The sequence below is a fragment of the Phodopus roborovskii genome, unplaced genomic scaffold (assembly GCF_943737965.1).
Source record: "Phodopus roborovskii unplaced genomic scaffold, PHOROB, whole genome shotgun sequence".
NCBI lineage: Eukaryota > Metazoa > Chordata > Mammalia > Rodentia > Cricetidae > Phodopus > Phodopus roborovskii.
Genome location: NW_026126480.1, coordinates 25,007,115 through 25,031,729, shown reverse-complemented (window position 1 = coordinate 25,031,729; position 24,615 = coordinate 25,007,115). Strand labels below are relative to the sequence as shown.

Here is a 24,615-nt window from a genome sequence, read left to right as displayed (position 1 = left end):
ATTTCTTTTATGAGAGTGGTTGAGATGTTTAACATTTTTAAAGAAAAATATATTCAGATGTGAGAATTAGCTTATTCTAATTTTTTTTTCCTTTTCCAAATTAAGTTACTGCAAGTTTGCAGTAAAATCTGTTCCATCTCTTCTTTCCCTCAAGTGCACTCTGATCTTATCTAATTCTATTGCTCTTTCTTTTTGTATTGTTCCTTTTGGGTGTGAAGACCCTTTTAATTCCTAAAAGCCAAGTCATTATTTTCAGTCAAGAGCATGAACTGAACTGCTTACCCTATCACCTCAGGGGAAGTGAAATTTTGCTGAGATAGTTATATTCTAGCCCTATGTCTAAGCCTTTCAAATGGAAAATACAACACATTGCCCTTTGATGGGATGGGGCAGGGTATGGATGGCTGGGAGGTAATACAGGTACAGTCAGGATGCAATGCCAAGTAAACATTTTGCCATCACCTTTCTTGTTAATTATATCATCAAGGTTAGTCTTAGAGTGCCAATATCTGGGGTTTTTTTTTTTTCAAGTACCTTTGGATTTAAAGTGTTTGCTTTTTATGGTAGTATCTTTGTATCACTATGACATTCTGTTTTCCATGTTACTGCTTAGTTCCTTTTCAAAAGAAGCAACTCCGAGTGGACATGTAGCTTAGTGATCAAGCCACTTGTCTCACCTTGGTCCCCTGTACCACATATATAGATGATAGATGGGTAGATGGATAGACAGACAGATCAGCTCACCTTTTTCCTCTTCAAACAGGATAATTCTTCATATTTCATAGCAAGTTCTACTTTAGGGTAGGTGAGTTTGTTTATTTTGAAGAGGCACCAAAGTTACATGGGGGAGTTTCACCTCTTTACTCCATGGATCAGGGTAAGACAGACAGTGTTGCTCCTATATTATTGTAGTCTCTTTGTCTTTTGTCCTGCCCACCTCACTCCCAACTTAGATTTAAAGTGTTTGGTTATTTGGCAGCGTCTTTGCATGGTTATTATATTCTGTTATAGATTACATAGCCCCCCAAAGAGAGTAAAAATTCAAAACAAACCCTAAACCTCTGATTCTTTGTTGCTTGGACTGCTATAGTAAGTATCCAATAAATATTTGGTCAGTGACTAATGAATGAATAAATAAAGTGTGGGAAATGTTGACAGGAGAGGAGTGGCAAGTTACAGAAGCATCATATTCTTATATGAAGTCTAGATTCCATAACTGACTGTCATTGAAATGAAGCAGCCTTTTCTTTTTTCATATCTTAAATTATTTTTTAAAAATTTCATATATATGTACTATATTTACATCAGTCTTACCTCTTTTCTCTTTCTGTCCCACCATACTCCCTCTCAAATTCAAGATTTCTTTTTCTTTGTTACTGTTATACATACTTACATATATACATAATGTACGCTGAGCCCATTTAGTATAGGTTGTGTGAATTACTATAGGTTATGTTTTTAGGGTTGACTGCTTGATAATAAATAATCAATTAGAGGGTTCATCACTGAGGAAGACTGATTCTCTCTCTCTCAGCAGTCATTAATTGCTCTTCATTTAGTGGTGAAGCCCTGTGAGATTTCCCCATCTGCAATGTGATGTTAACTGGTGTTTTGTTCCAGACTGGTTTAGGCAGCCATGTTGTTGATATGTCATGGGTGTAGCTTCTCTTTCACAGGCACAATATCACAGTGGAATTCCTGGCCATCTGGCTTTTATAGACTATTCACCTGCTCTTTCACGCTGTTCCTGAGCTTTAGCTACAGGGTTTCTGGTATAGATATATCTCTACATTTGACCTTTCTGTAATTTGAGCAAATTTTTGGTCTTTTCTAGATCCTACAAATTAGCCACCTGTTTTTTCCAAGTGCTTTCAGGTGGCATTCAGTTTTACAAGTCTGTTCTAGAATCATTGGGAATTTCTAGGATGTCATAGGCAGTACCAGAGATATTTTGGAAAATTCTTTATCTGCTACTTTTCTTTTTAAGTGTTAGAAACATGATATTGTCCAATAGGAAAGTCACCATTTCTGTCTACAGGAAGCTTAACAGAAGCTTGTTGGTGAGTTAATTACTTGTCTACATGTGACTCTAAACAGACAGGTGGGTTTTATGCCAGCAAAACAATGTAGTGGGTCAGCTAGAGTGCCAGCATTATATTGACCTACTTACAATGCTCATGGGTACTTCTGTGACCTTGTTCATTGCATATGGAGAGGAAGGAGGTAATTTTCTTCATAGAGCCATATGTTAGTACAAATACACAGAGAAGGTACCTGCTAAGCTGTCCTTTGAATATTTAAAATCAAAGTACTGTCCCAAATCCAATCTCTGAAATGTTCCTCATGTCTCAACAGTTTTATTGCAGCAACTGATATACTGAAGAGGCAGCTTTTCTTTCCAGATTCTTTTTCTATTATTTTGCCCAGTGCAATACCATTTAGACCAGCAGAAAATCTTGGGGTTTGCTGAAGTCACTTATGATCGATCATTTATTCTGCTTACATAGTCCATGGTATATTTGTGCAAGTGGTAGATGTTTTATTTACTGGCCACAGGGGAACAGAAATCTTCATGGATGCCCAGTTATTTTTATAGTGAGGTGATATAGATTTTACCTGCCCAGTTAAGCAGATAATTTATATGGCTTTTCAAATATTAAAAGTACTTCCCATTATATGTGGGTGGCTTTTCTCATATTTTATTATTCATTTGCTAAAATGTAAATAATAAAGAAGAACATATATCTTGAGTATCTTTGGCATGTTATGCTGGCCACAGTTTATATATGAAAACATCCATTCTTAATATTTTGACTGCCACAGTGTTCTAGGATATATCATTTATAGCTTTCAAAATATTCTAGTTTTAAATAATACAATGTATTAAAATTTTAAGGCATTAAAATAGCTTTTACATGTGTGGTATCTTCACCACATTTTTCTTGATGTGTAGTATCAGGGGCATCTCCTATTCTTGTGGTGTGTTTCACTCTGGCTCTTCTTTGCCAACTTCTGACAAATATGTTCATTTGTAGGAATCCCGTGTCATCAGAAGCCAGTCCCTGACAGTCTTGCAATCCCACTTTACCTGAACTTCCATTGTGTTTTTTATCCCTTTTGTTGTGCTTGTCAGAACTGGTCTGTTTAGTGATTTTTGCAAACAGTCCTTTCTGTTAGTTTCAGATTAGAATTTTTTTCTCTAAGGCAAGGGATATTACATTTAATCAATTTTACATAACGTACACAGTTATATAATTCTTACTATCCAATAAGCACATAGTTTAGAATTATTGATCAAATTAATTAAGCATTATTCCAAGATACCCATATGCATAATCATTTCCATAATGTGTTAAATTTACTAAATTTACACTGGTCTCCTTACATTCAGCTTTGCTTATATGCACTGTTTGCTTTTCCATGTTATCCTGGGAATTAGGCAAGGAGCAAAGAAATTATGTGCAGATGACTTGAATAAAATATCTTTAAAAGTATAAAGTGCTTTATATATCATGTGATGGAGTCAGGGAAGAGAAGGAATTGCTATGCCAACCTCACTATCATCATTATACTCTTTATCCTACTAGAGGATCAGGGGCTGCACCATGGGTCATGTAGTTTACATACTCTTTAACACCACAGTTTGCACACAGCGCTTTAAACACATGCATAAAATAAATGTGTGAACCATCTTGAAGTTAATGAAAATCATCTCTGGTCCCTTAGCAATTCCATCCTTCAATGATTTTCTACTATCCTTAGACTTGCTTCCATTGTGCCATTCCACAACACACAGCTTCCTTATATATAAATTGGGTGACTGCTCCAATTCAAGGTATAAATAGGCAATAATTACATATTTATTTTGTGTGTGTGCCAGAGGCCAACTTGCTAGAATTTGTTCTCTCCTTCCACCACGTGAGTACTGGATATTGAACTCAGGTAACCTGGCTTGGAGGCAAGCACCTTTATCTGTTGAGCCATTTCATTGGCCCTACATGCTAGCTTGATACACTGTTCTTTTGTGGCATATGTATTCAATTAAAATTAAGGCAAGAGTTCAAGGCCAGCCTGGTCTACATAGTGAGTTCCAGGTCAGCAAAAGCTACATAGTGAAACCCTGCCTCATAGAAAAATCACCACCATCACCACCATTACCACCACCACCACCACCACAACAACAACAACAAATTAAGATAAATAGTTAAATTATATGGACTCTTCATTCACAGTAAAGGTTTACTTGCTATTAGAGAGAGGTTTTTAAGCAGTTTTTGTAGTTCTTAGAACCATAAATAGAAACATTTCAAGATGACAGTTTGGTGTGGTGGTCCATGATTGTAATTCCAATTGAAGGGGGATGATCAGGATTTCAATGCCAAACTAAACTATAGATCCAGACTATCTCAAACACACACACACACACACACACACACACACACACACACACACACACAGAGAGAGAGAGAGAGAGAGAGAGAGAGAGAGAGAGAGAGAGAGAGAGACACACACACAGACACACAGACACACCCAAAATTATGAATAGGCCCCTGTAGATCTTTGTAAATATTATAAGAATTTAAATTTAGGAAGACAGAGTGTTTTTTCAATCCAGGGCATGGAACTGAGGCCATCAAAACAAAACTTGCTCATTCATTCATAATTTTTATCCTAAGGACTTCTAGAAACAACTCAAGTCTTTGCTCTGCAGCTTTCTTCATGATAGTTTGGAATTTCAGCCCCACCCCTTTACTTATTATAATAATTATTAGAAAAATAAACTCTTATACCTTATATTGTCTCCCAAGGTCCATTCCCAGCATTCCCCTAGGAAAAAGCCTTTCATGTGTTGCAGGAAGCTAAGGTAGAGAGGTTCTGACCTGCCCAAGTCCTAGGGAGTAGATATTCCATGTGCCTAGACACAGAGATTAACACAGAAGTAAACTTGTATCTAAATCTTGACAGAGGACTCAATATTGTGATTTTTCTCCATTTAGTGGAAATGAAGCACCATATTCCTGAGTTTACTAATGGAGATGCAGCTAGTCATTGGCCTTTTCATAAAGGCTTGAGAGAGAGATGGAGAAAGACTGGTTCTGCTGATCATCTTGGGTCTGGGTCCCACTGTCAGAAGCCAGGATTTTCCATTCCTATGAACACATAGGTTACTTTTATAAAGATATTTGTTGTTATAAAGAAAAGTGTTATAATAAATGCAACCAAAGCTGGCACTCCTGGTGTGGGGTGGCCACATGGAACAATATTTTGGTATCCATTGACTTGTGATATTGTGGTTTATTTACTATGCTTCATTTTCTAGCAGCATGAAGGAGTGTGTGTGATGCAGTGAAAGTCATTTCTGTTTAAACAGCCACTACTAGATGATTTTATTAGCACTATCAAAGAATAGAATGCAAACAAGATAATATATAGCCAGATAAATTTCAGATGTTCAGTTTATGTTATTTTGAAAATAGAAAAGTTTATAGATTTTTTCCCCTCTTGGGTTAAAAGTATAGTTTTCCCTTTTCTTAAATAAATGAAAGTGAAATTTGTTTGTTTTAAATATTAACTTCTCTGTTTCAGTTTGACATTTTTGTTAGATGCCTGCCTTCTACCAGAATGGGAGCCCCATACTTCATCTGCCTGTGTGTGACATTTTCAGATGCTAATCCTATTCATTAGTATATAATTCTACTTAAGATCAACTGTATTGGATTTGCTTCAAATTAGAGATTTTCTCACTAGTTTACAAAACAAAACAGGAATAAGTGCTGTAGTACAGATTTTGTTTTCTTGGAAAAAAAAGTAATCTGCATTTGAGAGGAAAATAACTTTCCAAATGTAACTATGGGGAATCTATTCTTTTCTTATAAATAACATTTAAAGGGGGATGTTTTTAATATATATGATTTACATGGCCTTTTAGGAATCCTCCATTTGTCTGTTTTAATATGGACCGAAATACACATGAAAAGACCAGGCTAATTGTGCTTCTCTTAAACATATACTGGACCTTTTTGTTATAAGATTTTATTGCTTAAAAGTTAAAAACACCATCAGACATAATACCCTAGTTTTCTTGTTTTGTTTTGTTTTGTTTTTCATTTTCCCTCTGGTCCTGAAAGGTACAGGCCTCCAGCTTGATGATCTCAGACAAAAGCCACTGGGGTGTGGGTGGGGGTTTTCATTGGGAAATTTTCTTGCTCAGATCTGGGGTGCTGAGTACTAGTTTAGAAGAGTAACACTCACATTGGAGCCATCTAGGATCAAGCCAAACCTGTTCACCCTCCACCTTCTCCTTTAGCACATTTGGAAGACATTGTCTCTGAGCTTCATGGTGGAGTTTCTTAGGGATAGTGTTTGAAGTTTTATTTCTAGTCATTAAGAATTTACACTTTCCTCAAATGATTCAGAATTTTAACTCAGGGTAAATCACACTCAAAATGGACATAGTTCCAAGGCCTGGCCTGCTCTGACAGAAGTTCTTTGAACCTTTTCATGTTGTCTTCCTTTTTCATCTTACCATGTCTTTCTTATTCCCAATCGCTGACAGGAGAGAATGACATAGCAGGATCTCACAGCTTTACTATTGCTTCTGTGTAAGCAGAAAACAGGGAAAAAAGAAGAGACCTTGCATGCCCTGCCACAAGTTCCCAGCCCATCCTCATGTCCCTGTTGCTGTTGTTTTGTTTCTTGACACACTGTCTCATGCTCATAGCCCAGACTGGTCTCAGATTCTTGTCAATCTTTCTCCCTCAGATTTCAGGTGCTGGGATTACAAATATGAACCACTGTTTCCTGCTCCAGTCTGTTTTTACACAAATCATCTAGTAGTGATGGGGCATCTCTATGATTCTGAGTTAGTTTTTACTTAATGTTGTACACTAAGCATCTTCTACCACATTTCTCAGCATGTCATACAGATGTGCATGGGACCCTAAGTGGATCCTTACCTGCTTTGGATGATGCCTGCTATTTTATTTTATATTTAAAAGCTAGTTAAGGTTTATATTTTATTTCTTAAAATTCATTTAGTTTGACAAGTTATTGTTTGAATTTGGGGGAATACAGTGATATGTATATAGAGTGAAATGCTAGAATTAAGCTAACATACTTGATATCTTCCATTCTTATCAACTATAACTTCTACCTAAGTGCAACTTTGTCTTTTGACCCAGTACTACTGGATTCCCTCCCTACTCTATTTACATACTACCCTGCTTTTTTGACTGTGATTGTTTTAGGGTCTTTACAAGGGAGAACATGTGGGTTTTGACTTTTCTGTTAGGTTTCATTTCCCCAAATGCCTTGGAGTATTCCTTCTCACATGAGTCTGAAGGTTTCTTCTTTTCCTGAGGGGAAACATTGTTCCTGTCTTCTGTGGAAATGCATGCTGACATTTTTCTGATAAGTATGAATTTTTATGAAGGCTTCTTATTTTTTTCTTAGATTTTTTTTGATTTATAAATATGCTGTTATTGGCAGATTTTCTGAACCATGTAGGAGAAATGGTATAGAGCCTACCTCCTTTCAGTTTTAGAACTGGTTAAAGTTGAAAAATGTTTTTCATCATAATTTTCTCTTTTCATGGTATCTGCATTTTTACTTGGAATTAAGAACACTCTAGCCTTGTAAAATGAGTTGAGGATCATATACCTGTTAACCTATAAGGGGCTTCTGACATTACTTTCCTTGGAGGTCTTTGCAGTTTAAATATAGACTGTAACTGAGAGAGAGAGGATTTTACCCTTAAAGGGTTTGAAAACAACACCGACTTAAAATAGTGTTGTTGTTATTGTTGGGGGACACAGGTATGGGGGAAGTTGCCTTAGAGGAGATGGAGAAGTCTGGGTGGCACCATTGCTCCCATAATAGCAGGGTGACTGTTTGCTTCTGTCCTTGATTATTTGTTGTATGGATTTTAAAACAGTCATTTTCGAGTAACAGAACTGCAAGCTCAAGGAAAATATCAATGAAGGTGTTAACTAAACAGAAGGTTCATGCTCCTAGTGAGAGGTAATCTGAGACTTAAACTCTTTCCAAAACCCCGATCCCCACCCCAAGTCCTGCACACCTGGGAAATAGAGTTTCTTCTTTCAGGCCCCTCCCTCCCAGTTCTTGGTCATGCTGAACCATGTATGGCACCAATGTCCCTCCAAGTCTCTCATTCTCTTCTTGGGGTCAGTTTCAGCCCCATTTTGTCCTCTGCCTCTGTGAAAAAGCAGTCTGATGCCAGTGTTAGGAACACTCAGGTTTGGGCTTCATGAATTTGTGCTGTGGTCACTAAAGTGGTTTCTTACAAATGAACTCATTGTCTTGAATCCTTGTCTGTTCTAAATGTGTGACAATTTTTATCACTGCACACTGTTTGGGCTTGTGCTCTGTGCCGGTACTGGATACTCAGAGGCCATCATTCTTCCAGCTTCTATATTTTCCTCTATGGCTCTCTCTCACCTTTTAAGGTACCCACATGTTTCTCTTTCACTTTGCCTCTCTGTCAAAGCAAAGAGCCTTTTAATGGAAATTTCAAGTTAAAGTCAAGTTCCTTCCTGAAGACAATTGACCCAGTTCTGTGAACTTGGCTTTTGTGTTTGTTTAGAACCCAGTGTCAATCACACACAATGCTGCTCTGACTGTGGGAGGGACATGTTCCTTTCCTCTGTTCTGTGCTCTTGGATTGCTGCCCTAATGACAGAAACTTGATGAAGGTGAGAGGATCAAACCATGGAAAGCCAGTACAAACTAAATGCTAGCCTGATGCTGGACTTATTGACAAAATGCAAACCATAATTTAGGGCTTTGATTTAAAACAAAATCATTATTAAAGTAAGTTGTAAATTGATGTAGAAGGGCAAGAGACACTTAAATGGACTTCATTATGCTATTTTTTTTCTCCAGTTAAGGTGGCTTTCTCCAAGCACTTCCCTTTTAATCTTTTAGATGCTGTAATGGACTTTGCTGGTCTATTAAAAAAAATATCTCCCCCTCCACTCCTCCCAGATCTACCCCTGCCTCCATACCCAGAGAAGTTGTGGAACCTCTCCCCTCTCCTTCCTTCCCTCTCCCACTCCATATCAAGTATAGTTTGTATTGGCCAGCTACTCTTAGGAGTCTTATCTTAGAGTGTGGTCAGTAGAAAAGAGGTCACACCATTAAAGAAAATTGAATTTTCCTGTGTTAGTTTCTTTTCTATTGGTATGATAAGACATTATGATCAAGGCAGTTTATACAAGAAAGGGTTTATTTGGGGCTTACAGTTCTAGAGGGATAGGAGTACATCTCATCATGGGCAGAGGGGGAGGAGACGGAGGAGGAGATAACAACAGGTAGTTAGCAGCTGAGAGCTCTCATTCCATCCACAAACAGGAAGTAGAGAGTACACTGGGGATGGTGCCAGGCTTTTGAAGCAACACCCTCTGGCTAGTGACACATCTGCAACAAGGCTGCACCTCCTAATCTTTCCTAAATAGTTCAAATAGTTCTACCAAATGGGGTACTAAATGTTCAAACATATGAACTTATATGGCCCATTCTCATTCAGATCACCACATTCCACTCAATGTCCCCCATAGGCTCATGGCCAATATTGTGCAAAATGCACCTAGTCCAACTTTAAATTTCTCATAGTCTTTTACATTTTTAACACCATTTAAATGCCTAATGTTTCTTCTAAGACTCAAGGCAATCTCTAGATTGTAATCCCCTGAAAAAAATCAAAAGACAAATTATATACTTCCAACATACAATTGCACAGAATATAAATGGCCATTCCAAAAGGGATGGATTGAGGTATTTTGTGTGATAAAATTTTTCCTGGGAAGACACAACATATATCTACTCATCCCAGATAGAGAGATCAGGGCAGATCAAAGTACAGATACCACCAAAGCACATCTTGGTGAACCAGTGAGTTTTATTGAGGTTGCTTACAGGAATATGGGTGAGGGGTTACTGATGGGAGCAGAAATGACTAAAAGACAGCTGCTTTACCAAAGCCCACCCCAGTGTGGGTGACAGCTTACAAATCAGAATCTTGGAGCACATTCTGCAGGCAGCTCAACAGGTTGGAGAGGTCTCTTGGTTGATTTAACTCTCTTCCAGGCAGCTTGGCTTATTTCTGTTTTTTTCTAGACAGCTTGTCTGGTCTCTGAGTTTTTGTTGTGGCTTTGTTTGACTAGGGTCAGAGGTACTCTCAGCTTTTATTGCTTATTCTGATAGGGAGGGGCCTAGTGAATCTGGTCAGTTTCAGGGACTTCCTGAAGCTATTTTAAGTTGTTTACCTTCCCATTTAAGGAGCTTCCCGTAAGTATGGAATGTTTCAATCTCAGAGGAAAATATTAATACGTCAGCACATAGTTAGGAAATATGTGACCAAAGCAAGATCAAACTCAGCAAGGCAAACTCCAAATCCTGTATCTCCATTATTGACATCAGCGGGCTTAGGTGGCTCTTCCCTTTAGTTTTGCTGCTGGCAATACTCTTCTCTCTCTTCAGCTGGTTCCACTCCCTGTCTGTAGCTCCCTTTGGCAGACATCCCACAGCTCTGTTACCTCTAACATGTTAAGTCTACAACTAAAATGAAATTCAGGTTTCATTTTCACAAAATGATCTCTTACAGCCTGCATGCATGGACTCATTTGCCACATTCTTGGCCTCAGAAACTTTTCTTAACTTCAGAGAAAGAGTCCACAACCCCATTACTCATGAGTCCTCATGGCTCTAAAGCAAGAACCACACAGACAACATTGCCAAGTTCGGCTGCCCACTTGGGGGTGATGAGCCTAGACCCCTTAAATCACAGTCACAGCAGCTTTTGTTTGTCACAGAAAAATATTTAAGATTTTCTTTTCACAAGTTGGAAGCTTGGCTGGGTAGAGTCCTGTCCTGAAGGTGCCCCTACTTCTATTCCAAGGCAATCAGGCCTGCCCTTAACCTCCTTATCTTGTTCAGCACAAGCCTTGGCTCCAACATCAATTTTCTTGTTTTTTTTCCCCCTTTGTACATTTTGTATTTCTTTTTGCCCTGCTAGTTCTTATAATTGTAAACATGCATGAGAATGAGTACTAATAACCATACAACAGAGTTAATAGTAAGCTGTCTAAACTGTCTTGATATCTCCTCTACCAAAGAAATTAGTTCATGGCTTTTCAATTTAGCCTCTGGAAAATTCATAGGACAAGGGGCAGAAGACAACCACATTCTTTGTCAAGACAGCATAGAATTGTCTCTAGCCTAGTTACTAATGTTATTCCTCTCTGAAATCTTTTGAGCTGGGACTTAAACACTACCCCATGACACATCTCCTCCAGAAAGCTCATACCACTTAATCCTTCCCAAATAGTTCTACCAACTGGGTGTTTGAACATATGAGCCTATAGGGACCATTCTCATTTAAACCACTTCCCTGCGGTTCATAGAAGCTATCAAATGCCAATACTGCTCAGGCAAATGTGGGGCTACTTTTCCACCACCCCTGAACCTATGCTATGATTTTGTATGGCTTGGGCTTGTGCAAGTCTTGCACATGCTGTCACAGTTTCTGTGAGTTCATATGTGCATCTGCCTGTTGAGTCTGGAAAACACAGTTTTCTTGAAGTCATGTATTGACTTTGGTTTTTACAATCTTTCTGTCCCTTGAAGAAACCAGTCAAAAAAGAGGAACATGGTATATACTCACTTATATATGGATTTTAGACATAGAGCAAAGAAAGGTTCACCAGCCTGTAATTCACACTGCCAGAGAAACTAGGATTCAAGGAGGAACCTGAGAGATTCATACAAGGTCCCTCACAGAAGGGTAAAGGAACAAGATCTCCTGAGCATATTGGGAGTGGGGTGGGGGGATGGCAGTGAGTGGAGAGGGGTTAGGAGAAAGAGAAGGGGAGAAGAGGAGAACATGTGGGACTAGGTAGATTGAGTCAGGGGACGAATAGACAAGAGAGAGAGAGAGAGAGAGAGAGAGAGAGAGAGAGAGAGAGAGAGAGAGAGAAAAGATACCATAATAGAGGGAGCCATTATAGGTTAGAAGAGAAAACTGACTCTAGAGAAATGTCCAGAGACCTACAAGGATGACCCCAACTAACAATCTGAGCAACAGTGGAAAGGCTACCTTAAATGCCCCTTCTTGATAATGAGATTGATAACTAACTTATATGATATCATAGAGCCCTCATCTAGTAGCTGATGGAAACAGAAGCAGATACAGCTGAACACTGAGCCACACTCCTGGAATCCAGTTGCAGAGAAGGAGGAGTGATAAGAAAAGGGGTCAAGACCAGGCTACAGAAACCCACAGATACAGCTGACCTGAACAAGGGGAAGCTCATGGACTGATAGCTGGGAAACCCACATTGGACCGACTCAGACCCCCTGAACATGGGTCTCAGTTAGAAGGCTTGGGCAGTCTAAGGGACCTCTGACAGTGGAACCAGGATGTATCCCTTGTGCATGAAAGGACTTTGGGAGCACATTTCCTGTGGAGGGATACTTCCTTAGCCTAAAGGCAGGAGGGAGGGCCTAGTCTCTATTCCAAATGACGTGACAGATTTTGATGATCCCTCCTGGAAGGCATTACCCTCCCTGTGGAGTGAGGGGTAGGATGGGATGGGATCATGGGAGTGAGGGGGGAGAGGGAACTGGCATCGATATGTAAAATAAGAAAAAACAATATATAATCTTTCTGTCCTTTCTTTTGTGAATGCCCTGAGCCTTGAAGAGAGGGGAGTAATACAGATGTCCTATTTAGAGTCAAGACTCAAAGTCTTTTATTCTCTGTAGGTTGTTCAATTTTGGTTCTTTGTGGTTCTATTTACAGGAGCTTGCTGATGTGGGTTGAATGTTGTGTTGATCTTTGGCTATAATACCAAGTTGTTAGGAGTCATTTTAATGCTGTGCTTCTTTAGTAGAGTAATAGCAGCTTTTCCCCTGGCCACAGAATTTTTTGTTTGTTTGTTTGTTTTTGTTTTGTTTTTTTTTTTGCCCTTTTACCAGTGTGAGCTATGGGGTCCATCCTATGGAGAAGGCTTTAAATCGTGGCAGAAAATGGTTGGCTACCTCTGCATCATTTGTGCCTTTGTGCCACTGAACCAGTAGGCATTCTTGCCAGAGAGGTCATAGGGTTCAGAGCTGGGTGAGAATGGTGACTAACTTTCTTCTTTAGTAGAGTTCTTGGCACCTCCCAGCACTGTGAAGGCTAGCTAGTAGGGATGAAGCTTACATGTCATTACCCACTTTATTTTTCCATGTTTATGACTCAGGTATATGGTATCTAGAGCAAAAGACTCTCACTGTTAAATTCTAGGGTGTAAGCAAAAGCACTAGCAATAACCTGTAATGTGTGGAGGATTCTGGGACTTCATGGGCCAAGAGCTCAAAAAGAGATAATCCATTCCTAGTATTGTAATTTTATTTGGTAATATGCATGTCTAGTTTGGGTTTTGCCCTCCCATTTTAGGGTAGCTTCTTTTATACTTTTTAATATATGTATACTATTTAGGAACCTTCTACTGTTATAGGTTTCCATATAGATTTTTCAAAATTCTGTAAGCAGTAGTTATCCCACCTCTGTATTCTGTTCTCTATTCTTCTCTCCTGTTGGCCTTTATGTTTTTGTTCCTTGAGTATCATTGCTGGCTTTGGCAGACTTTATCAGTGTTGGCTCAGAGAAATCAGTGTCTGAAGATGCTGGAGACTCACTCTTCTGTCTGTTTTAGTGTTCATAAGAGAAAGTGTTCATTCATGATTAGATTTCCCTTGTCACAGGTTTTGGTAATCCTGCACAGTTATCACCCCTACTCCTACTGGGTAGGTATTTGTGAGTAGATTGACTGGGATTGGCTTTAGGTACACCCCTAGAGTTATGTAGTGTCTTTGCCAGATCAGCTTGAGAAAGTAGGTGCTGTCAATGTGGGTGCCTTTCACACTGTTAGTTCACCTCTAAGATCAAACAGAGAATTTACAGAGTGCTAAATTAGCTTCTTAATCATCTTGAAGTGTACCTTCTTTTGGAATGCCTTCAGGTCAGTTTCCTTTACTGTCCTTCATCATGGTTGAAGATATGGGAGGAACCATAGTTTTGGGAGTGCTATGGATTGAGGTTTAAAAATATTTTTTAAGAAATACTATATAATTTTGCTCTTGTGGTATTGAAACAATATTATAGTAAAGAATTGCAACTTAGTTTTCTCCTGCCTTTTTGTGGAAGGAAACTATATTTCCTGAGATACAGAGCTGAGGAAAATATAGGTTCATTATCCATTAGATCAGTGTTTCTCGGTATTCCTAATGCTGCAACCCTTTAATATAGTTCCCCAACTAGTTTTTGTTGCTACTTCATAACTAATTTTGCTACTATTATGAATCATAATGTAAATATCTGTGTTATCTGATGATCTCAGGTGATCCCCGTGAAAGGGTTGTTAGACCCCAGAAAGGGTTGAAACATTCAAATTAAGAACCACTGTGTTAGATGTTTCCTTAAACTTAGCTGATACTATGTGTGGCATGTAAGACTCTGGCTTATATAGTTTGTAGTTTTAAAATCTCCTTATTAATGTATAACTAGCTCACATCCATCAGAACATAAAATAATGAATTTGTATAGGCCACATTTTAAGACTGCCTTCAAACTTGAGTTTTCTCACTGGGAATCAGTAGGGACAAAATGTGAGAGGGCTTTTTGTCCATTGTTTGTGAAGAGCTTTTCTCACTATCAAAATGCAAATTCTATCAATTCTGGGTAGCTGTTTAGACAACATTAGTTACAATGGAATGAGTTGGAAGCTTCTGCCGAGGCTTGGTCATCACTTAAATGACCTTGACTTCTCTGCTAAGGATGACATTTTTAAAGACCTGATTATTCCTCATTCTTCATCATATTTACAGCCTTTGCCATGAAATTTCACAGTGTCCCTTCCCTTCTGAGAAGTATTAGTCATTGAACAAATGTGTCATAGACAAGGCTTCCACACTCTGCTCAGATTGAATTCTCTTAATGAAGGATGAGATGTAGGAGGTATAGTTTAGTCACTGCATCTGTCCCTACCATGCCATCCTAGATAATCACAAAGCTAGCCATTCAAGGTAAGTTTATGGCCTCACTTAAAATCAGATGACCTGCAAACATGTGAGTGAATAAATTGTTTTAAGTTACTGAGTTTTGCAGTGGTCAAACTTGTCAATATTCTTGTAGTCATAAATATTTCATATAATCTCAGATAACCCTGCCTCCCAAGGATATGACTTACCTAATGTCACTAATGATCCTGTGTTACTAGTTTTTTGCTATCTCACTGATAGTTTGTTTCACATTGGCTGGGGTGAGGAAAGAGGGAACCTTGACCACTGCTGGTCTCAGGAACTTCAGAGAGCAAAAACATACAGTAGTACTTGTGTGAGTAAAGTAGGTATTCTTTTTGTGGAATTTTAAAGGCACGCCTTCCCCAGTCTGTGCATGGACCCAGTGTCTAGTAACCTTCTAGAGTGTGGAATCATATAATCTGTAAAGGTAAGTCATCAAGTTGAGATTCTACAGTAGGAAACATGACAAGAATTACAGGCTTGCAGTGACAGTTTGGTTAGTGGGAGGCCCTGTGTGTGATAGTGTGGTGTGTAAACCCATTAAGATTATTTTGTTGAGTGTTTCTGTTTGTGATGTACAGCTATGGAAATCCATATCCCTGTCATCATGTGCCACATAACTATTTTTAGTCAAAAGCAACTTTTAACCAAGTACTGGTTTTGAGTAGAATCAATAAATGAGGAAAATCGAGGCTCAGAAAAGTAAAAGTACTTTATCTTCAGGCTATTTAGAGGTAGAACAGTATAGATGAACACTGTAAGTATGGACTGAGTTATCGAAACTTAACTCCAAACATGGATTGTCTAGCTGAGGTAAGGTTGGTTGACAAGAGGCAGAGCAAGTTTTATTGGGTGCATGATTCTTTACTTTGCACTTTGGCCTTGGAAGTCAGAAAGCTGTTGTTTTTCCTAATGTAAGTGTTCTGCAAAGCAATGCTGTTTCCTTTCCTTTTCTTTTGTGGGAGAAAGAGGTCTGCTTTCATTTTAGGGCTGATATAAAAAGAAGCTGGCTGAGAGGCCTCTGAATATTGGTAGAGCCTTGCAGACTGCTTCCCGGAAGCTATGGCCTTCTGTTTCTGGAGCTGTGTTTGAGGAACATTGGCTAGCTCCTGCCCTTAGTTAACTCATCCAGTTCCTTAGGAAGGTCCTTATTACTTTGTGTAGCTGTGCGGTCACCTGGCGGTAGGTCATTAGCATTTTTAGTCTTCTTTTCCTCACAACAATGCACAACATGCTAATTAGAGGATTCTGAAAGCTAAGTAACCTGTTTTAAAATCAGACATTTTAATTTGCAGCTTTAATGGCTGTTTTTATAATAACTGGCTTTATTGGGGGTAAAAGCACTTCTCATGTTCCACTAGCAAGGCAGAGCATAACAGAAGCTGACAAAATTAAAAACCTCATAATGCGACCTTTGCCTGGGATAAAAGGCTGTTTCATAACAATTTCCTTTTGTTCTTTGTTTAAGCCATTACTCTAAAAGGAGCCTCCGATTAATCTGAGTAAATGCATCATTACAGTACTAATCCATGTCCTTCTGTCAGTGTCTGTTTTAATTAAATAAGAAATGCTAGCAGAAAGATATCACGCACAAAGCTGTGATTGGAGAAAGAAGCACCGGTTGATGAGGGAAAAGATTAAAAAGGGCTTTACGTTTTGTCCATTTGCATAGCCCCAGATGCCACAGGGTTTCAGGATGAAAGGAAACTTACAAAAGTCCTGATCACATTGCACTCATAGATTTAAAATAATGGGGCTGACCAGTGAGATTCTAATCATGCAATTTATCACATGCTAGACATTCCAAAGCAAGGGGCGGAACAGTGTGGGGTGTGTCTTTTCAGCCTTCCATGCAGCCTCATGTTGTGGTTGTGGAAACACACCTGCCACATTTGGAAAGTTTATTTTAGCTGAGACTTGGTTGTGGAGTGTGTGTGTGTGTATGTGTTTCAAGTATCTTGCAACTTTTCCTTTAGTTTGTCTTTTATTTGGAAATGGTTTTCTCATAATACATTCAGGAGTTAGGTGCTTAACTGATTGTTAGCTGTGAAAGGCACACTGAATAAATACTTACCAGAAGATCTTAGTACACTGATACCTAGAAACTCTTCCTGGCCCTGCAGTTGCAGAATTCCTGTGGTGAGGGTATTCTCCACATGGCCACCATTATTTGATGTAATGAAAAGAGAAAGTGTGCAGCAGTGAGATTGTTAATTAATTTAGCCTAACAAGATGAAGATGAATGAAGCAAAGCACAGACTGAATGAAGCAAGAGGTCTTATTTACAATTTAATACATTTTTTGTATAGTACAGATTTTACTTGGTTTAAAAAACAAACATCCCAAATATTAACAAAATACATCCCCCACCCAAAAGCTCCACATGGAGCTCCCTGCCTGACCTGACCGAAATCAAGCCATGGCTCCATATGGAAGACACTTCTCAATGTGTAAACATGGCTTTTCTCCTGTAAGAATCCTACAGTAGTTAACCTTTAACTCCAGTGTTTTATTATTCCTGCTGCAGACAAGAGGTGACCACAAGAATAGCAACCTGAAAGCGTTTAGGTTTCTTGTTCCAGGTTGCCTGAGACATGTTCCTTCGGTTATTTAATAATCATTTTAATTGTATTTCTCCAAAGGAAAGAATCTCAAGGGCTGGGGGTGGGGTGGGCAGGGAGGAAAAGCTGCATGATTTTTACATGCAATTACACAGAATTCTTAAATTAGCATTATTTTTAAAGTCTCTCTTTCAGAGATTAATGAGCTTTCTCCAGCATTTGACCTTTCATCATTCTTGCTTTCTGCTCAGAAGTACTTCCTTCCTTCCTTCCTACTGTAGCTAGAAAAGACATTCTCTTATCTCCTGTTACTGTAGGCATTGGTGACAGGACTCCACAAACGGTGGTATTATGATCACTGTGTTTTTATCTCATGGGTCAGGAACAAATCCATGCAACTACTTCTAAGGATTTCAGTAAATAGGACTTTTTTTTTAAATCCAGACAATCGCCTTTTATGTTACTTTTAAACAAAACTACTAGTCCATCAAGAGTTTGAAAAGAAAACAATTCTACAGAGTGCCGGTATGGCCACAGACCAATCATCATGGCACCCATTCTCAAGTCCTTTATTTTTCAAGTCCACAACAATAGGTTGTTGATTCAATGGACAAGACCAGAACAATTAAGTTCTCTGTTTAGCAGCAGTGCAGCATTTTAATGCCCTTCTCTAATAATGGTCTCATTATTGTTATTCTAAGACTGGGCCTCAGGAGGAGGAATATTTGCTGGAGGTACGTCATTATTTTGCAAATTTCGATTAGCTCATCATGTTGTCTGTAGTGTGAAAATCGTAGCTAATTAGGGCAGCCAGTTAGACTACCAGCTTTTGAGCTTATGAGTTAAAAGGTAGCATACTTGATAGGCCAGCGATGTGAAAAAGGTGGTAAAAAGGAGGATTAGAGCAGTTGCCTTAGTAACTCCAACTTCCATCTGGGAGGGAACAATGGACTTGTGTTTCTCCCCCACCTTGGTGTAAAAATTGGTTTTGTTTTGAAAAGACAGGGTTCTTTTTATGACAATCTGGAATTCAGCCCAACTGAGTGCAGTTGTAGTTGTTAGGAGAGACCGTTGGGATAGGAAAGATGAAAAGGTCATGGTGAGCCTCAAGGACACGAAAGGTCATTGTCTGGTGAAACAATGGTAGATTGTGGGTCTTTTCTCTCCCCCCTCTCTAATATTTCAAGCCAACCCCTAAGTCAGGTGATGGGGCAAATACCTACAGTTTGGTCAGGTGAAACAAGAGGTGGGGGCGGGGAGGGGAGGGGGAGAATTGTGGGGGAAAGAATTTGTACTATGCTTAAAAAAAGAAGAGGAGGAGGAGAAGCAGAAGAAAGGAAGAAAGGAAGAAAGAAAGAAAGGAAGGAAGGAAGGAAGGAAGAAAGAAAGAAAGAAAGAAAGAAAACCGGTGACTCCAATGTGCTTCTGTTAGAGTGGTGTTAGAGTGGTATTTCTTTGTCACCATCTGAGATTCCAGTGTGCTCTGGATGGCTTTCCTCTGTGGCCAGCACATCCCTGGGAACCTCTCCAGTAAGTGAGGAACCTGATTTAAGCTTTCTCTCTTTGGGCTCCCCAGAGGATCAGTGATGTGATACTTAACAATAAATTTAGTTGTTGTCGCTTTCTCGCATTATTGGTACCCTTAAAAGGTTTTCCTTAAAATGCACATGGAATAAAATGAATGATAAATATGAAAGAAATTTGTCTCAGCACTCCACAGGGTTTTACCATAAATTCTATGACTTCCATCATAGAAAGTTTACAGGAAACTGTTTAGATGTTGCTGCAATAACAGTACAATTTTTTTTATGTACATAAGAAAATGCTACAATTTTAGGATCTACTAGGGGCTTTGTATATGAGAATGGTGATAGAAAAAGATTGAATACAGTGCTATTTCTTTAAAATCCTCAAAACCAAATCACCCTCCCCAGGTTTAAAATACTTTCAGTTCAGCAAAATGACGGATTTCTCTTCTTCCTCCCTATTAATATTAAAACATTTAGCTTCTCTCTCTCTCTCTCTCTCTCTCTCTCTCTCTCTCTCTCTGTGTGTGTGTGTGTTTGTGTGTGTGTGTGTGTGTGTGTGTGTGTGTGTGTGTGTGTGTGTAGAGCTAAAAGGAATGTAGGAAGGGACTGTTGCATTTTATAAACAGAAGACTGTCTTTGATGATCTCAGAAGCCTTCATGTTTTCCTCCTCTGCTGTTCCACTATTACTCTGTGGTTAAAGAGAACTTGGTCAGGGTTGAGAAGATTTCACTTAACAAGTAGTTACTGAATATGTGGAAACAAATTCATACACATGGGTATAGGCACATTTTTTATATAGGAATCTTTTTATTGTATTTGAGAATGTTAATAGTTTTTTGTTGTTGTTTTATTTATTTTTTTAGGACATTTTAAAATGACTCTATCATGTGCCTGCACACAATCCACCATACTGTGTTTTACCATTTAATTAAACATTTTGTAATTTTCACTACCACACATAAGTTAATTTAGAAAAGTATGATGTCTTTATTACTAAGTAGTATTTTTTCTTATTATTAATGAAAACAAACCCTTCTTTATTACAGTAACCCATGAAATGCCATCCTCTTTTTTCATGTCTTTATTTGGCTATTACCTCCCTCGTAGGTCTACCTGTTTGCATTGCCTCCCTGACCTCTCTCTTGCTATGTGTATTTCCAGGCTTTACCAGTTTTCAATATCTCCTGACATTCTTGGCTGTCTTTCCCATCAGGGTACCAAGTCTGTGGTAACAGGGAATTATGGGTAGTTATGGTCATCCTAGAACAATGCTTATACCATTTCAGTGTCTCAATAGTACTACTGAATAAATTAATTGAAACTTGAAAATAGAAATGCTTTATTTTAAGGATTTCAAGTAAAAAATTAATTACAGACACAAGCAACACTTATTAACCAATTAGTACCATAGCCAAGGACTTCCATTTCCCCAGTTTTTAGGTTTATTTTCAAATTTGTGTGTATGTATGCATATGAACCTGCGGGAGTGTATGTGTACCATATAGGTGCAGGACTTCCTCATGAGCTAGAGTCACAAGCAGTTATAAGCTGCTGTGTGGGTGCTAGGAACTGAATCCCAGGTCTCTGCAAGAACAGCAAGCACTCTTAACTGCTGAACCATCAATCTAGACCATGTTTTATCAGTTTTGATATAGCCTTATTATTTAGTTGAGTAAAGTCATAATATTTGACTGTGTTGCCAATCAGGTTTTCCACATGAAATCATCTGAACTCTGGCTTTAGGTAGATGTTTCTGTGCCTCAAATGTCATCAATGTCACAGCAGTTCATCCCATTTTTCATCCTCAAGTTTTTTTGGTAAGACTCCTAAAGTTTTAGTCTGGTTACAATCTCAGATTATCTAATTAAAATTTGGGTTTTTTTTTTTAAACATATCTTGTTCCTAAGTGACATGGGTTCTTTTCTCAGCATTTCTTTAGGGAGACCATCCCACATACTCCTGTTTACTGTTTTCACTGGGTTAATTTTTATAATTTCCTCAAAATAATGTAACAGCAGCTAGGAAGGTGGCCTAGTTGGTACAGTGCCTGCTGCACAGTCATGAAGGCCTGGGTTCAGAGCCTCAGGACCACATCCGAAGCCAGATGTGGTGACACACCTGTAATGTCAACTCTAGAGGAGTAGGCAGAGATAGGTAGACTCCTGAAGCTCGTTTGCCAGGCAGCCTACCCTAATGGGTGAACTTCAGGTTCAGTAAGAGACCCTGTCTTAAAAATTAAAGCTGGAGAGAGATTGAGGAAACACATGGACTTCTGGCTTTCACATACATGTGTTCACACTTATGCATGCTTCCACAGGTGCAGATACATACATTCACACCATACACATACATATACATACACATATCACATACATACTGCATTACATATATGCCCTTTTCACAATGATAGTAATATGAGTCAACAAAAGTAAGACTATATATCCTTTGTGGTTATGTTCATTTATAATTTTTTGTAAATCATAAAATATACAGCCATTTATTAGCTACAATAGCTATATCACATATTTGTATGGTATTTATAATTTCATAGTTATGCATTAACAATGGTCATGGTTCAGTGACTAAGGGTTTGACTGTTCTTGCAGAGGACCAAAGTTGGTTCCTAGCAACACACAACTGCTTATAAATCTGATTCAAGGGGCTATCCTGTGTCTGTGGCTTCCAGGCACTAACATGCACATAATTAAAAAACATAAAAATAAACCTTGAACAGGTCAAAGTCAATGAACAGCAGTAAGAGTAATAATTTCATTCTTAATCCCCAGAATTTGTCCTGGAGTCTCTGGCAGGAGGTCAGAAAAGACTGCTCTAGAAGGGTCTTTTCATGAGAATTGCCTTGGGTGCTGAGGACTGGTGACACAGGGGCCAGGTCTCTACATTTCCTTTAGCATCCCAGATCATTCAGATTCAAGTGGTTGCAGACCACATTTGGAGAAAATTGCCCTAAATTGTCAGGAAGCACTTATTTGGGATAGGGGACGTAGTGGCTACTGCTGTTGGGAGAGGAAGGAGGCATTTAGAATTTGAAAGTCAGACCTTTCTGCTAAAAGAAACAGATCTCTTATGCTCAGAGTCCAGTTGTGTTTATCTGCATGCAAGAAAGCAGTAAACACAGACTGGTATGCCCTGGTCTGGGGTGCTGTAAACCTGTTAGGTTTTTCTCCTCATGTTTCTGGCTTCCTGGGTTTATAACCCATGTGCTTTTGTAATGCCTAACAAACATTTATGCCTTTTTTGTAAAACGGTGAGGCAGATGGTTCTTTTTTGGTTTTTCTTTTTCTTTCTTTCTTTTTTTAAATTTTACTTTCCATTTGTCATACACATGATTGATTTTCAAACTTGTTTCCTTCCCACTTCATAAGTTAATTAGCTTGAACTGGGAAGACTACTGTCATGCTAAGGGTTAACCAGAAGAGAATTACAAATGAACTATCTAGAAAGTTGATTATTAATCCAGCTAGAGAAGAAATATCCTTTTACTTAGCAAGAGTGAGTATCCAAAGAGTGGATAATATTGTTCAGGCCGTGAGGTGGAATGGCAGAGCTTGGTAAGTAAAACAAAACTTGGCATTAATCTTTTATATTCATTTTTGGATAAGTAGAATGTTGCTGTATGTAAACAATTCAGTCTAATATGAATTCATGAGCTGCTGGAACATTCTAAAAAGTTTCAAATGTTCTTGTCGATGAGATCCCTGTGCACTCTATCGGTAGAAGTTCACAGAAAGTGTTTGCATGAATGGATAAATATATTTAATTTTGAAAACACATGATTAGATTGCTGATTAAGAACACGGAAGTGAGCATGGAGGAGTGATTAGTAAGATAATCTAAGTCCAAACCTCAAGTAATATAAACTGAAGAATCTCCAGTGACAAACTTACTTTCTTTTCTGTCTCTTTTTCTCTCTGCCTCTCTTTGTTTTTCTCTCTCTGTGTCTGTCTGTCTGTGTCTGCTTTTGCCCCCCCCCCAGAGTATACACTGGACTCATTGGTATTAAATATAAAGAATAATGTTCATATAAAGATTCACTGAGATATTTTCCAGACATTGAGGCAACAAAAACTGTCATAGGTTTTGATATTTTCAGGGTCCCAGGACTCATTTTCTTGCCGTGTTTAATTTAAAGTCCCTTTCTAAAGAGAGCTTTTTATTGTATTTGTGAATTGGAAGGGAAGAGAAATGAGAGGATCTGTGCTATTTGTACAACGAAAATTAAGTGAAAAGGTAGGATTTTAATAATGTTCTCCCACCAAAGGCTGTTCCTGTTGAAGAAAAAATTTTGATGTCAATATTCAATCTATAATGTTGAAAATTTGCCCCATATTACAGAAAGAAGCCTGTAAAATGTAATGTGGAACTTAACGAATACTATCAAAGCCTTGTGTAATAAATTTGAATATGACACTATTATTCTTAGAAGTCAGTGACACTTTCCTCAAATTGCAGTTGTGTACAACAAATGAACACCTTTGAAAATATATGCTTTTAGAGATAACAACAATTCAAATTAATATTTCATTAGTTAATGCTTAAATGAGTGCAAACATCTTTTTTTTTAAAAAAAAAACTATGAATTCCAAATTGGAAGCATATGCTATGCATGTGCATGTGTCTGTGAATGTATTTGAATATAGATAAGAAGTATGTTTTCAGAGCTCCAGGATACCATTGGGCCCCACACACTTAGCTCATGTTTATTTCTCTGTCTGGGACTGGGAACAGCAGAGCACAGTAAGTGAAATAGTGAGAATACTAGTTAAATTTATGTCGTTCTTAGAGCTAAGTGCGTGTCTTAGCTCATTTAATCCTCACATTAGCTCTGTGGTTCTTGGAAACCTGTGAGGATTAAGGTATATGCTAAAACAAAAGTTAGGCTAATTAAACATCCTTTAGCATCTGATATTACAAGTCTTCAGAGTCAAGGCTCAAGAACCAGAATGTGTAAGAGGGAAAATACCTGAATTTGTATGCTTGCCTTAAAACTCAGAGTCTTTGCTATAAGACCAGGAAGGAAGGGTAGGGAACTAACCTGTGACTTCTTTGCATTCATTAATTTTTTAACAAATGTTACTGTGGAATTTCAGTTATACAAATCAGATCAACTATATAGCATAGCATATTAGATATGTACACATTTGTAAGAAGTAAAATGTCACCATGAAGTCCAAGCCTCGCTCAGTCTTACACCTACCTCTTTTCATGCCAGAGGTAACCACATTTTCTTGAGCTGATGTTTCATTTCTCGTTTTCTTTCTAACCTGATTCAGATTTCTTGTTTATGTGTAATAGGATGATCCCTACTTACTAGTCTTTGGATGTGTGACTTTCCACACTACTTTGATAAAAACAAACAACAACCACAGAGTGTCAAGGCCCTCTCACACAGAACCTCTACCCTGACAGTAGCTCTGCTTTTGTC

General features: G+C 38.4%; 1 protein-coding gene across 12 annotated transcripts in view; it reads left to right on the top strand.

Moving 5' to 3' along the window:
* The window catches only part of Sox6 (SRY-box transcription factor 6), a 580,992-nt gene that overhangs the window by 187,775 nt on the left and 368,602 nt on the right, over positions 1-24,615 (top strand). Inside the window, exon 1 of one of the 12 annotated variants that reach the window (XM_051192739.1) lies at positions 22,684-22,741. The exons of the other annotated variants lie outside the window; for them this stretch is intronic. The gene's annotated coding sequence lies outside the window, so the exon portion shown is untranslated. Of the gene's footprint in view, positions 1-22,683; positions 22,742-24,615 lie in introns of those variants that run through there. 12 annotated transcript variants of the gene reach the window in all.